Below are 14,457 nucleotides of genomic sequence, written 5' to 3' on the forward strand. Positions count from 1 at the left end.
TTGATGCTTTTTTCCCCTTTGTTTTAATTGTGTAATTCTTTTGAAATTATATGCATCATTTAGACACTTTGAGGGAGAAAGTCTGATTAGCTAGCCAGCTAGCTAACCTTGTATGACATGATCTTACAAATCTAAGGAGTTGTATTTCGAGCCAACTGATCACTCTCCTACTAGTTTTTGCTTTTTCTTTTGTAGCTGTTAACTTAGCTCCACTGTTTTTAGCAGCTAGCTGCAAACTTTGATAAATGTTGGAAAAATAGCTGACAAATACCAAGGGCATAAGCTACCACAAAAGAAACTACAAAAAGCAAAACAACATAAAATATTATCAAAATCCTAAACCAAATTAATGAATTTATTAATATAAAGAAATATGTAGCCTACATTCTGGTGATGGGAAAATGTGATAAATATCTTTGGCCTTGCGCGGCGTCTATGTCTGTGTTACCGCCACAGGTGTCACATAGGTCCGCAGAGGCTCGACGCGCACCTCTTCCAGACCTGCACCCCTGCTACGCAGATGGTTACGGGTACTTCCTTGTGATTGGTCAGTTTGGGATCATGTGTTGCTGGATATCTGGATCTTCTCGCTGAATTTGTGTGGTAACCACTGTTTTTAAAAACAATAACCAGTGAATCAAGTTGATGAGAGGCTGATCGAATTATTTCTTCGTTTTCTTCCACAAGCTAATAAAGACACTGAAACATATTGGACATCATTGTTGTTTTAAAACAGAAAGTGCCTACCAAACTTTAGTGAACCATCAAAAGAACTTCGACCAGGTGAGTTTACCGGCCGATACCACCCCTGCTGCTACCTTCAGATTAGGAGAGAAACTAACAAAACACCAAAACGATGTGTACCTCCTACTCTCGACTGCAAGAGCACACTCACCAGAGTCAACTACGCCATAACCGCACAAGTATAAATCTGCCTTAACACTACATTTCCATTTCATCCGACTTCTATTTGGCTTATTTCTGTGTTTATTTATAATTTAGTTTAACATATATTACTGTATTTCTACAGTTGTTATTATATTTATTTCAGCATTCATACTTCTGTTAAAAATGTTACATTTCTGTATTAGAAGCTAGTTATGCTAGCTGACCAACCAGATTACTGCATATTTTAGTGTTGAAGTCCAATTTGAATGAAACCTCATGGTGCTGGGTTTTTTAAACTTGATGATTGGGTGTCTAATGTCTTAAGGAGCCTGAAAATATCCATTTTAAACTGTGAACTGTGATTCCTCACTGTATAACAATCATTTTGTGTCACACACATAGCATAAGACAGCATAGCATAGCATAGCATAGCATAGCATAGTATAGCATAGCATAGCATAGCATAGCATAGTGTAGCATAGCATAGTATAGCATAGCATAGCATAGCATAGCATAGCATAGTATATAGAGATGGGATTTATGGCTCTTTGAAGGGAGCCGGATCTTGAGGAGCCATTCCTTTTAAAGAGCCATTCAAAAGACTGACTCGTTCTCACAATATCTTACAAAATTTCACAATATATAAGAATGACAAACAATGAAAGTATGTACCTATATAAAATCTACTATACAAGTGTAAAAAATTATAGGAAAAATATAGATAAAAAAGGATAAACCTGAGCAGTCAGTGCAAATTCTAGTAAATGTTTTGGACAGAACTCACAGTATTTGTTTCCAAACAATTCTCTCTGCCCATAGATGCTTCACATGAATGGAGCGTGTTGGACATCAGGCTTCTATGATGTCACATGTTATTTATTTTATTTTCATTTGACTCAGCTGTGCTACTTCTTATTTATTTATTTATTTATTTATTTATTTATTTATTTATTTATTCATTCATTCAGTCAGTCTTAGCCGGGGGGGGGGGGGGGGGGGGGGGGATTGGGCTTGGCGTGTGTGTGTGTATACGTGTGTGCGTGTGACTGTGTGAAAGATTTCATTGAGTGTTTTTATTCTTATGTTTTTAATCATGTAAAGAACTTTGTGTTGCCTATGGCATGAAAGTGCTTTATAGATAAAGTTTGATTTGATTTGATGAAGGCAGTGTCAAAAATTTGTATATATAAAGAATGGCTTGCTAATGAACGGCTCACAGCTTTGAATCGATTCCCATCGTTCATTTAAAAGAGCCGTTCAAAAGAATCGATTCGTTCATGAACGTCACATCTCTAATAGTATAGCATAGCATAGCATAGTATAGCATAGTGTAGCATAGGATTGCATAGTGTAACAAAACAAAATCAGAAACATGACTTAGTTGGTTATGGTTATTTTTATTTATTTGCATGTTTGTACTTTGACTTATTTTCCAGTAGAGTATCTAGAAATTTGGGACACAGTTTTTTTTTTTTTTTAGATTTAAAAAGAAATTTAATAAAGAAATTCACCTGTCAACATTGATTCAGTGTTGCTATGAAAAACAACTAGCAAGTAGAACTATTTAAAAACAAATAATAAATGTGCATCATGTTTCTAAAAAAAACTGAAAGTATAGTTTCATCTTTTACCGATCATTAGCACAGGGCAGGCCCATCATCAGAACGGAAAGATGAATTCACCAAATAATATGCAGCTGCACAGCTAAGTGATTTTAAGCAGTTTTTCTTTGTTCCTGACATCTCAATCAGAGCTGTGCATCCCTAGATTAGATGTCAGAGCACTTTTACGGGTATCTGGTGTGCTGAGATTTCCTGACCTGTTGCGTCTGCATGTATTTGTATAATTTAACATTGGACGCCATTTGGATGAAATTGTTTTCACAAGGTTTTGTAAATGAAGTGATGTTTAGGATATGTTGTGCACAGACCTATTCTTTCAAAGATTATCTTTGGGTTTTTGTTGGTTCTGGATGCCAATAACGAATCAGTAAAAATATCTTCTGAATCACCCTGGTTATTAAACATGTGCTTTAACATTAACATGATAATTTAACAACAAACTTGCATTGCAATCTGGAACTGTGGATGGTGTTCACCAGGCTGAAAGGGTCTAAAGAGGAGATACAAAACGTTGTATAACAGGAAATGTTGGATTACACGCGAGCTTAGTTTGGTCTCTGTCTCTTTGTCATGCTGACAACTTTAATTTAAATTTAATTTAAAAACCTTTAAAATCACATGATACTGTCTGGTCTACTCAAAGTAATTAAATTTTCAGACTTAACCTTGCGTGATGAGCTGGTCTCTTATTAATAGGAATCACAGCAGTAATGCAGCTCCAGTAGCTTTCCAGTCAAAACACAGACCACCACCGGAGTCCCTGAGGTGGCATGACTTGCCTGCTTTTTTTTTTGCCTGCTGTTTGTGTGCACATTTGAATGAGTCTAATGAGCCACAGAAATCGTACCGCATTCAACACCTTCACATGCAGATTTGTGAAATAGAATGGCTTGTTGACAAAGATGGTAATTATGAGATGTAAAACACAAAAGATAACCCCCCATTTTATTTTTTTTGGGGGGGGGGGGGGTTAAATTTTTTTCTTGGGGCCCATGGTTGTGTTGTTTTTAGTGTTCCAATTTCTCAAATCTTGAAAGTGATCAAGGTTAATTAAAATTCCTCATGAAGTCATAAAAAAGGAGAATTTTCACAAAGAAAAGTGTCTGGTGAACTTTTGGTTTGGATAAAAGGAGCTGAGTTAGATCATGTCACAGTTTTCACTGATCACTTGGTTAAAGGTTTAAAATGACTTGACTCCAGTTTTTAGGGTCGTTCTCTGTTAGATGACTAGATGTTGGGATGAGATGAAAACTCATAGGGCGATTTAAGCTGCTTCCTTGTGGTTGCTGAGCAACAACACGTGAGTTGAGCGTGAGTGTTTTAGCTTCGTTCACCAGGAGGTTCTAGCAATCTTTCAGATGAAAACGACATAAGGCCGCTACATATGCTGCAAGAACTAAGAACTTTGTTCTTATTCTTGAGGTGGCCAAAACATAATGATATCATTTTGTTCTTATAGCACTGGTTTTGGAGTCATTGCAGCTTGCTTTTGACACATCACCCTGGCATACATGTGGTCCGAGAACAATAGTAGCACTTACTGCCACTTATTTAGAACTGAGATTGCTTTAATAAAACAAAATATCCACAGACCCTGGTTTAAGCCATGTTCTACGCTCCTGCAACAAAAGGGTTATTCTGATGCCTGATTCTTTGGAATACTGTTATTTAAATATCCATAACACAACACAGTCATTAATAATGTTAATGAAAAAATACTGTTATCATCCCATAACCAACAAAGGTTTGATGATGTTTTTTTTCTTTTTCTTTTTTTTTAACTCATGAAGCAACTTTTTTTTTTATCTATGTGTGTGTGTATGCCGGGATGAAGTTACACTTTTTATTTAGAAGTCACAGGTTCTTTTAAGCTGGAATCTTCAAACTTGATCATGTTTTAATACTGTCTTTCTCCATACTGGAACTTCATTTCTTGCATTTTATCTATTTTATTTTAGCATTTTCTTTTTTTTTTTTGTTAATTAATTTTATTTCTTTTAATCTTTGCTTTTTTTAATGCACTTGTATTGTTTTCTGCACCCTGCTGTAATGTTTTATGTGAAGCCCTTTGAATTGTCTTGTACATGAAATGTTCTCAACAAATAAATTTACCTTGCCTTGCCCCTACACTTAGCAACGATGCTGTATAAGCACCAAAATACTTTCTTCCAGTAGCAGAAACAATGCAGGATTTGTGATAAAGGGTCGTAATCGCCATGCCGAAGCTGGTCTGAAGCAAGCAGATTGTTCCAGATATCTGGAAACTGAACTGATGACACAGGTGTTCCTCATTTGGCTCCAGCATATAAACCTGGGATTGCTCTTGATTCAGTGCCAGTTTGTCTGCTTACCAGCGGTCATCTAACAAGTGAATTTTTCCCCACTATCTTGACTTCAAGTGATTTTGTCTGTTTTTGTCCCTCTCAGTTCAGTTTAAGCCAGACTGCATGACCTTTTGTTTCCTGTATTCTGCATGTTGGAAGATCCCCAGCCACTCTGCATTGCCACAGTTTTTCTGGAATTGATCACATTCCTGGATTTTTGTTATTGAAACTCTTTTTACTTTTCATTCATCTTGTTTCTGTAAAGTTCCTGCCATCCAAACTTATTCCTAACAGTAACAATGTATGACTCAAGGTATCTTGTGTGTAAACTGAGAGTGAAAATGCTCATCTTTCTTGCACTACACTATGTACTTTTGGGTTATTAGACCACCACTTTTTTAACCAGACATTTGTGCGCTCAAGTGACTGAAAACCAGTAAGTGTCCGCAGATTTCTTATTTTCTCTACCTAAGTTGCCCAAATTGGTTCCTGAGCAAAAAATGGGCAATTTATTTGGGGACCCTTACACCAATCAAATAAGCAACATCCAGTTGTTGTCCTTTCCCCTACCCCTCTTTTTTCTCTCTCTTTTTTTTTTTAAAAAAAAAAAAACATTTCTAACCTCCACCGGCCCCACGTGTACATGTTGTCATGATGGCTGCTCTGCCTCTCCTGCAGCTCAATCAGGCTCATTTACTCCACCTGCCCTCATGATTGCTTCCTCTCCTCACCTGCTCATCACCCTATTTAAACTCTCTTCAGCCTCTGCTTCCCTGCCAGATGGTCAGCAATAATCATTGTTTGATATCCAGGTTCTTGTCTTTAGATTCCTGTGTTCGCCCCTGTTACGTTTCCTGGACTCCCTGCTGCCTGATTCCCTATTGGACCTTCCTGCTCTCTGCCAGCGTGGATAACCACCCCTGTTTGGACTGACCACGGATCTCTGCCTGGCCCTGTTGAGTATTATTTACGTATTGGATTTAGATACCACTTGGATTATTACCTAAGCCTTTCTGGACTCTAGGCTCCACAGCGTTTTCAGGCCCCTGCCATTATCTCCACTATAGAGTGCTTTTCTTGCCTTCACTGTTCACAAAAAAAACAACAACAAAAAAAAAAACCTGTTAAAACTACTGCTGTGTGTGTGGCTGAATTCCTGGGTCCTCCTGAGTTAACCATTACACATGTTGGCTGTCATGATCAGAGTACCAAAGCGCACTAATTAAAATAAGAAAAGGCACAAAAATCTTTTCACTTAGCAAAGGACTAAAACATAATTTGACACAATGCATTTATAGTCATATGGGCAAGAAACAAACAAGATGGAAACAAGTGCCTGTGTGGTTAAAGAATAAGAAACAAAACAACAAAGGAGAGATTTTTAATTCACACCAAGTCACACTACCAGAGAGTCAATACAGCAGCCAAACAGGCAATGCGATAGTGTTCAAAGGTACAAAATGTTGTCCAGAAGAAAGACTTTTAGCATAATCTTAGAGCATCCACAGCCATATATTTTGTTTGTTTATACAGAAAACAGTATCAAACATTAGGCAAAGTCATCTCATGACAAACCATGAACATACGCATGCAGTTATGTTTTTTTCTTTTTCTCACTGATAATATTGAGCTTGCATACAAAGGCAGACAGGTTACAAAATCAAATTCACATGTTGGTTGTATTCATTACATATTCAACAGAGAGAGGGATCACGGTGTCAAGGAGGATATTGAGATGCCAACAAGGTTTCACAGCCGGCTTGTGCCTCACAAATCAATGTGTCTGAAGAGGCTGTTAACACTTAAAGAAAACATAGATGGGAGGCCCCGATGGGATGCATTGAAAATTTCTTTCCTATCTCTGAAAGTGTGATGTGTGATGGAAGATAGTGTGAAAAGGAATTTAATCATTCAAACAATATCAATATTGAAACTTTAGGTGAAGGAGGTTCAGTAATATAACAGAGACATTAGGACCGTTCTTCACTTTCGACCAGCTGAAATCAGAAATGATGTGATTACAAAAACTATCAGCCACGCTGACAGAATCGACATGCTCCCGAGGACAAACATGCCAGGCCTATCACTTACAGTGATGTGAAGTAATGACACAAAGCTGTTAGCTGAATTACAAGCCTGACAGGAATCCTGATCGTCGGACCATTTGTATGCTGTTTCCGTGTCTGCAGCGAGGTCGTGGTGGAAATTCACACAAAAAAAGAAAACAAAAAAGTGGGTGTGTGCGGGCATGCAGAAAAGGTCATACAAGGGACTTAAGCTCATAAAACCACAAATACATGGCATGTATCCCCAACCTACTGATCCAAAGTTTCCAGTTCTGGTAAGTCTTTTCAGGAATTCAGGGGATTAAACTCTTCCATGAATTATTAAGGGAAAGGTGGGGAAAAACATAAATTATTCAAAGTAGAAATTTAGCTATTTAAGTGTATGACTTGAGTGAAACAGCCCCTGGCAGTATGCTGCTGGGCTCTGAGTTCAACCATTTCTATCCCCAGCTCAAATACAGAGCCTCAGATTTGATGTTTGAATGAAATTACCACAGAGCACTGAGGTGCACATTCTCAGCGTGGAATAGAAGGGGTTAAATGTACATTCTTACTCATACATCTATAGAGGAGCTGCTTAGTAACAACATAGTAACAGTTTATACACACTGCCAGTATATAAAAATGCCCTTCTCATCCCTGTCCATCTTTGCAAAGCTTGCATTGCATGACCCAGCAACGCAGTGACGTTAGCAAGGGCGGGTTTGACCCTTCAGCAGCAAGCTTCAACTTTAGCAAGAGTAATCTGTTGTAAACACATGCTTTGATTATCGACATTACTTTGTTTGATGTAAACGTTCTGTTTTCAGAACTGACATAAAGCAAGGTTTTCATTCACATAACATCTGAAAACACCATCAGTGTTTCTTTATATATATATATATATATATATATATATATATATATGTGTGTGTGTGTGTGTGTGTGTGTTTTTTTGCAGAACTCATTTTCTGTGGTGTAAACAACAAGCTGCACACAGGCCACAGAGCTGCCTCAGTCATGCGCTTCTGTGGCTCGACAAGTGATTTTTTTTTTACCAGGTCACCTACTGAACTTCACCCTGCAGCTGATTGCAGCCGCTTTATGCCGTAAACAGCAGCTTTGGGGCGTGATTGCTGCATACAGAGCTGTGGATGTTTCCACCTCTGTGATAAAATTGCACACAAATCGTCAGAAACGTCGTGGGCATGAGGTTTTATACCTATACCCATCTCCAGGTCTTTGCTTATCATAGACACACAGGAGCTGAGACTGTTGATGTTCCTGTTTAACTGGCTGTCTGCATCAGTGTGACCCAGTTAACTCCCTGTGTACCTGTTCTGAGGAAATGACATCTTGTCCTTTAACATGCCGGTGTCTAACATTTATGTTGAGAGATTGGCAGGAGAGCTTTATAATGTTTATAGCTTTAACTTTTATTTTGATTGAATCTGATTAAGGGTTTACTGCAGTCTTTTTGGTCTCCTTTGTGAGGCTGTTTTTCCTCAGCTGATACAAAATGAATCCACCAATCGAACTATGATGAGCTGGGATGATTTGAAGTGAACTAGACTGATTTGGATAACAATGAATTGGATTACAACTGGATTTTACTTTTATTTAATTTGTTTGGAGGGCCTGAGATGATACATGTACATATTGGAGGTATATAAATAAATTGTTTTTCATCAGTGTAGAAATGCTTGGAAAGAGAGTTGCTGCATTTTTCTTTTTTTCCTTTTTACACTATATGCAGTTGGTTGCAACTGGTGCTACAGGCCTGGTGTTTTAAAATATTGTAAACTAGTGCTGGGTGGTATGGCCATAATTCTTTATCACTGTACTTTTCTTTTACTCTTATTTCCCAGTATATGACAGTATTTTCTTTTATACATAACTGGGTGTTGACCACTTTTTTCACTGATCAAGCATTATTGCAGTAGATTAGATGAGAATAAATTATTCTATTGTTATGAGAATTAAACATTATGCAAAAACATTTTAATGTCCACAGTGTCTTGATCAGATCCCTGAATCTGTCTTTCTCCACAGAACAGGTCTCTCAGAACCAGGTCTCAGGCAATGTGGATTGCGATGGCATTGGTTTTCTCCATCCATCTCTTGCTTTCTTTTTTGTTGGTACCTCTAGCAAACACGTCTACAAGTGACATCTGACTGGGGTGTCCTCCATCTTTTTGTTTTACTTGACGATATGAAAGGTGCTGATCTTAGTTTTTGACATCCTTCCTATTCCGAAGCATGTTTATGGCTAAGGTGGTGCAGCACATTGCTGGTGTTGCTGCTTCCAATGATAACTTTATCTGGACATCATTTGCAGTTAGTTGTTATTTTGTCCACGTCCAACGTTTTAAAACTGTATTACTGAACTTTGTCAGACTTTGTACTTTGGCGTCCCCTAATGACAGCTAATTTAGGATCCATCTTGCATCCTGTCTCTTCTCTGAGATATGTCTAGCTGGTAAAAGCACACTCTTTCGTTTTCTCAGTTCCTCTGATAATATCCTCTTGCATTTCTTTCCTTGCTGAATCAGCCATGGTGCACGTTCAAAACAGCCAGTGTGTTGATATCCAGTTGCTAGCGTGTGATATGGTGCTGTAAAAGAAAATGTAGCTGTCACATGATGCCCTAGGCTGGAAAAAAGTTATGAAGTGTGGCTTCTCAGCCTCAGGATGCTGCAGGGTCATGATGGATCCAGAGATGTACATTATGAATGCCAGTGTGCCATCGTAACAAGTCAGAAGCAAGAAGTTTTGATGTTGGAAACTTATGTAGTGTTGCTTTATCACCGAAGTATCTCCAGACAACAGATATGGCTCCTTTTGTCTGTCATTATGTTCAACTTCAACATCTGCTACAACTTCTTTTCCTTAACTTTCTCATCTATTTTCACTGCTCAACATCTTCATTAACACAGCTGCTCTGCTGCATGTTTAGTGGTGCAGCAGTAAAAAAGGTCCCCCCCGAACAGTTTCCTGCTGAACCATGTTCCCTACATTAGACTGATTAGACTATTTAAAGGACAAATTCATAACAAAAATACTAAACGGTTTTCAGTATTAACCAGTATACCACCCAGCATTAGTTAAAACTATATAACTATAGCATATTTTTGAAACGATTTTTTTCTAAGCAGTTCTTAAATTTTCTGAAAAGATCTCATGGTTATTAATCAATGCACATCCTGTTATTAAGCCTAAAATTAGGGGATTATTTTGTTTCCTTACTTTCTTCTTTTCAACAAGCAAAATGCTTTTCAAGACTTTACAAATAAATAAATGGATAAATGAATGACCAAACTAAAATAGTTTGAAATATCAGTCTTGGCAGTTTATTCGGTTGGTCCCAAGCCAAACTGATGTGTGAATAAAAATGGTAAATATTTAGCACTTTTTTAGCATTATTTTTTAACTACAAGTAAAATTCAGACAAATTCATACAGCACTTCAAAGTCTATACAGTTTGTTGTAACCTTTGCAGGACTGCCAGGGATCAGGACATTGAACCTCTCTCTGATCTCCTGAGCTACAGTCACTTGAATAGATCTTCCAGCACCATGGCCTTGTACTCTAAATGACTACTAATTATTAAAATGCATAGCTATCAAGTGCTATCTGCCTCTGTATAAGAATCCAGCTATCCTTAAGTGCAGGTGGGATGCTTGAAACACTTGTTGAGCCTTGACATTTGAATTACCACAAAACGAGGCAGCTCTAGAGGTAAGGGCTTGCACTGAGACGTTATACTAAACAAAATCCCAAGTAGGTTGTGCTACGACATCTTGCATTGTCATGTATCGTTTAGTTTACAAAGAAACAATGTCATTACTACTTGTAGGTAGTTCTGAGTTTGTTTTCTTTTTTATTTTGGTTTAACAGTTGGCTCAACTTACAAATTATCAGGAGATTTCTCCAGGTGAGAAGCAGTTTTCTAAATTGATCTAATAGTTATCAGCCAATCTGAATCCATTTATTAGGCCTTCTATTTTTTATGTTGCTAATGGCCTGTTAATTTTACCTTTCCAACAAGCAACATGCTTGTCAAAGCTTCAGTATACTCACTTTGGATTTATAATGCTTTGTTGAGGGGTTGTGGTTGTGCATTGGCCTCATGTTGTCACCATAGTAACAGCTACTTTACATTACTCTCCATTACAGTGCATTAAAGAATGTAAACAGAGTGAAGGCATGACAACAGTCTACCTTTTCAGCATTCTGTCGCTACTTTCATATAGTAAATAAAAGGAAGAATAAACAGTTATTTTGGCCTGTTTTTATACAGCACATCCATGTATTGTTATAGGGGTGCATCAACAGACAAAGTTTACATGCAGGCACCTAGCTACAGTAAATCTAGCTGTGACTGGTGGTTAGAGTTTGGTAAGTTAGGAGTTCGGTTGTTTTATCAGTGGGATGGAGGCCGCTATGTTGGCTAACATATTTTTTTTTAGTCATTCAGGTCTGCAAGTCATCCAACCTGCACATTATTAATTGATTTCAGCCCTTTGACTTGTTAAAGTGTTTTAGTTTCCCTGTTGGCAAAGACATTGGGCCTCATTCACCAACAGTTTCTAAAAACAATTTTCTTCTTAAGTCCTCTTTACACATTTCTGATGAATATTGTTTAATATTAATTGAGTACACCAACAATTAAGTACACAACTTAATTATTACCTGCACCAAGGCAGAGGTTATTTTTTCAGCAGTGTTGATTTGTCTGTCTGTCTACTAGCAACAGAAATCAAAAACTTATAGACAAATTTTGATTAAATTTTCAGGAAATGGAATAAGGAACAAGTGATTAAATTTTGGGTGTTAACCGGATCACCGTCTGGATCCAGGAATTTTTAAAAGATTTCTTTTTACTATTGGAAAATGACAGGGATAATCTTTCCATTTAAGCTTCTAACTAAACAGATAATTACCAGAATCCCTGGCAAAAAAAAACAAAAAACAAAAAAAAAAAAACAAGATGACATCATGGTACATGTAGCTAACCCAGCTAACCCAGACTGCTGCCATTAGAGAAAATGCAAATTTCTTCATTAACTTCTTCTTGGTGTCTAAGGCCTGGTACACACATAAAGATTATCAGGCTGTTTTTATTCCGATTTTGCCCATTCCCGTCCAAGGATGGCAAACGCCCAATTATCTTGAGTCTCATAAGATTTTCCTGTAAAGTTATCATTTGGTCTGAGGTATGTTAAGAGTGAATTCGTTCCAATAATCGGCTCCGAAAGAGTCGTGGCTGATAATCGGAAGTATTATACATTCAATATTTATGACCAAAACTTTTGAAGTGTGTGAGGAATGCCGATGACTGCTGAATTGTGACTCTGTGGATGGTGACATGGAACGGAATATAGCCAATCAGAGAGCAAGCTGACTGGGGAACAAGAAAGGATATAAAGTCTGTGTTCACGCTGTCTCCAGTTTTTTTCTTTTTTTCAGTTCTGGCTTTTTTTGTTAGCAATAGTCCCAAGCCCACCATGATTCCCTCGTCCTGTATATCCTCTTCCATACTGTGTTGTTGTGTTTTCTGGTTGCTGCTATGTTTCTTCTTCTTCGTTTTGTTAAATCACGTTGGTCACAAGATTTCTGGCTCTGAGGACTAGATTCTAGATTGGTTGCGGGACAGCATCGTTATGTGTGTGTTGTACTGGGACGAGATTATTGAAGCACACCACACACAGTATGATCAACACTGTTAAATGCCTGATTTATTATCTTCATGTGTGAGGTCTCTAACAGATAAAAAATCTCATCAGATTAAAAAAAAGCCTTATGTGTTTACCAGGTCTAAGGGGATGTTTCCAAGGTCAATGATTCTACATCTATAAGATGTGGTATCTATCCTAATAATGGAAACAGATAGATATATTAGCTTTAAGTATACAGTGTTAGCATGAGGTTGGCAGCTGGGTGGACTGATTCTTTCTCAGGTGAGTGACCCTATGGCTTGGAGAAAATCTGCACTGAGTGCTTCTAAATTACACTGAGTTAATTGAAAACTGCGCAATCAGTTGTTGTGTTCACCCTTTTCCGACACCAAATGTGGCCTTTTCTTATCCTTGTCCGGCTCGCGTATTTATTGGTGCTATAAGAAACTCCAGATCATGTCCTACAGAGGAAACAAATCCTTCATGGCCTTACAGATTCATTGATGAGTATTTATTTGGATATTTCTCATGGACCTTTATAATCATTTGAAGACAAACCCTGTTTCACCATGTGTGCAGGTTTTCTCCATTTTGGGCTTTTTTGGCTACTTGAACATTTTAGTGGGAGCTGGACAGGAGTGGGCATCAATACTACCACTGACCTCTCACTCATCTCCGTCTCACACAGACAGAGGTCAGTCTCATGACCTTTTTAAGGCTTTTTTGAGTGTTTACCTGCAAATTATGGACTACTGGCATATTTTTACAAGGAGATTGGCATTCATCAGTCTAGCAACAAGGATGTGAACAATTTTGTAGTCTAAAACCACATTCACGAGTTTTCTTAGGAAATTAGTTAAGCACCACTTTAAGAATTTAAGAGGATTTGTAAGAAGTTATTGGTGAATGAGGCCCATTGTTTGTTAAGGTTTATGCACAAAAATAAAGTTATGTAGAATATGTGGCTAAAAGAAGATTTGCTTTTGATGAAGGAAGAATAAAAAAGAGAGAACTTTTAATATCACTTCATTTCAGTATTAGTGGACAAACGCTGTGATTCCTGCTGCAGCTACAGGATTTTAACACTTGAATATCACCAGACAGGACACATGCATTTGCCTCAGGGAGTCAAACAGACAGTCGTTATCTAATATTGTTTAGTTGAAGCATACTGAGGCTTTATTTAAACCATATTCTATCTATAGATCTGATTACATCCGGTTCATGCTGTAGTGGTGCAAAGAAAAATATGGAAAGAAGTCTGACACTGACTGAATCATATCTGTACTTCATCTGAAGGGTTTGGGTCAGACTGGGTCAGAGACTGGGATAAAAAGGTTTCTATGAAATTGTTCACATAACTCCAACTAAAGTAAGTAGACGTTTTTTTTTAATCTTAAACTTGGTCAGTTTCAGTATGCGAGATGTTAATAAACGTTTTAACAAATGATTTTTACAATCATATTAAAGTGCAACATCTTTCCATTCAGCTCCTCCTGTACAAACTACACTACTGTTCAAAAGTTTGGGGTCACTTCCCTATTGAATCCCATGGCAAAGTGACCCCAAACTTTTGAACGGTAGTGTACATGTTACTGTCAACAGACTGACTACAGGGGTTTATTTGGGAAGATCAGAACTATTTCCCTAGATGTTTCTGCACATTAGGAAATCTTTGCTACACCTTTTGTTAGTTTCTCCATTATTTTCTGTCTTGCTGTTGACACTGAGAGCTTTTCTCTGCTGAAATTTATTCAGCTGCTGTTCAAAGTTTCATCAAACAGAAAGCATTTGCTCTTTTTATCTCCACTGATCATGCGAGGAAGCTGAAAATCTTAAAAATCAACACTGGAATCTCCCATCATTCATGTCACTGATTGAACATCTCCTAGAAGAAAAA

Source organism: Melanotaenia boesemani, chromosome 15 (assembly GCF_017639745.1).
Source record: "Melanotaenia boesemani isolate fMelBoe1 chromosome 15, fMelBoe1.pri, whole genome shotgun sequence".
In the NCBI taxonomy this organism is placed as follows: domain Eukaryota; kingdom Metazoa; phylum Chordata; class Actinopteri; order Atheriniformes; family Melanotaeniidae; genus Melanotaenia; species Melanotaenia boesemani.